Genomic DNA, 1,685 nt, shown 5'->3' with positions numbered 1-1,685 from the left:
TTTAGTCTTTAGTCCCAGCACTTGGGAGGCAGAGGCAGGTGGATCTCTGTGAGTTCAAGGGCAGCCTGGTGTACATAGTGAGTTCTAAAACAGCTGGGGCTACAGGGAGACCCTGGTTCAAAAAGACAAAAAAAAAAAAAAAGTGGAGAGCAGCCGGGCGGGGTGGGGATTGCCTTTAGTCCTAGCACTCAGGAGGCAGAGGCAGGCAGATCTCTGTGAGTTCAAGGCCAGCCTGGTCTACATAGTGAGTTCCAGGACAGCTGGGGCTACTGGGAGACCCTGTTTCAAAAAAGACAAAAAAAAAAAATTCACAATAAAAGTTGTATGTTGTGGCACACACCTGTATTCCCAGCACTTAGGAAGTAGAGGCAGGAGGATCTTGGAGTTCAAAGTCATTATTAGCTATATAGCACGTTTATGGCCAGCCTCAACTATGTGACACCCTGACTTACAAAACAGTACAAAAAATTTAAAACTAAAAGCCCAGAGGAACCGCCCGAAGGGGTGGATTTGGACAAAGTCTGTAGGATGGTTACTTTCTCTGGGAAAGCATTTGTCCCAGCTTCTTTCTTACCTCGAGAATAGTATGGTCATTGCGTGAGTAACTCTGAGAAACGTGACTGGCCTTTTCTGTGTTGTGAGGGGGAGACTAGTATGTGGCTGCACAAAACCAAAGCCCTAAGGAATGAAAAGTTGATGAAGGAGAAGGCCATCAGGGGAGGTGGTCTGGGGGGCTGGGGTGAAGAGGGAGCTGCCAGCTTCCCAATGTTGGACCAGAGTTTGAGAAAACCTCCTGCCAGCAATGCTGCCCACTGAGGCTCCAGAGAGGGGGTGTGGAGGCATGCGGGTGGCATTCAGCAGAGAGATCATGAAGTGGCCTGTTGGTGCATTTGTGTGAGCACTGGTTGGAACCAGGTACCTGACTTGGCAGGTAAGATGGTAGAAGTGATCTTGCCTCTCCCAGGCTGGAGACTGGGGAGTTAAACTTGGACTTTGGAGCTCCACTTGGAGGGCTCATCAGGGTGCCACTGACTGATCTACCTGGTCTCATGAATATTTACCTTTATTTATTTTGTTTTTAAAAAATCATTTCTATGGAAGAAACTGTGCTGTGTCAGGAGTTGACTGCTCAGCTGTCTGAGACTGTCTCGTCTCTCCCTCTTTCAGGACCTCTTCAATGGCCTGTTTGCCCGTGTGTTCCTCTTGGGGGGTAGTAATTTTTACTCTGAGGGCAAGACTGGCCATGCCAATGTACTGCTTCATTGCTGTGGTGAGGTGTCCCTGCTGATCTGTGGATTTCCTCACTTCTCACCTACACAAACATCTTAGGATGAGGGCCTGGATGTGGCTGAGTCAATAGAGTGCTTGCCTAGCATGCACAAAACCCGGACTTTGATCCCCAGCACTGCATATACCTGACCTGGTAACCCAAGTCTATAATCCAGTACTATTGAGGTAGAGGGAGGGGGTTCAGAGATTCATGGCTATCCTCAGATATATAGTGAGTTCAAGGCCAGCTTGGGCTACATGAGACCCTGTTCCCTCATCCCTGCCCCCTAAAAATAAGCACAAAACAAATATAATCTTGGGATCAGTTTAAGTTCAGAAGTAAAGAAGGTAAATATATTTCTGGTGAAGAAGTCACTTAAATAGAAGAGACATCCAAGGAGGACGCCTGAGTGACT

The sequence above is a fragment of the Nannospalax galili genome, unplaced genomic scaffold (assembly GCF_000622305.1).
Source record: "Nannospalax galili isolate Female #2095 unplaced genomic scaffold, S.galili_v1.0 scaffold1018, whole genome shotgun sequence".
NCBI classification, from domain to species: Eukaryota; Metazoa; Chordata; class Mammalia; order Rodentia; family Spalacidae; genus Nannospalax; species Nannospalax galili.
Note: the sequence above shows the minus strand (reverse complement) of the source record.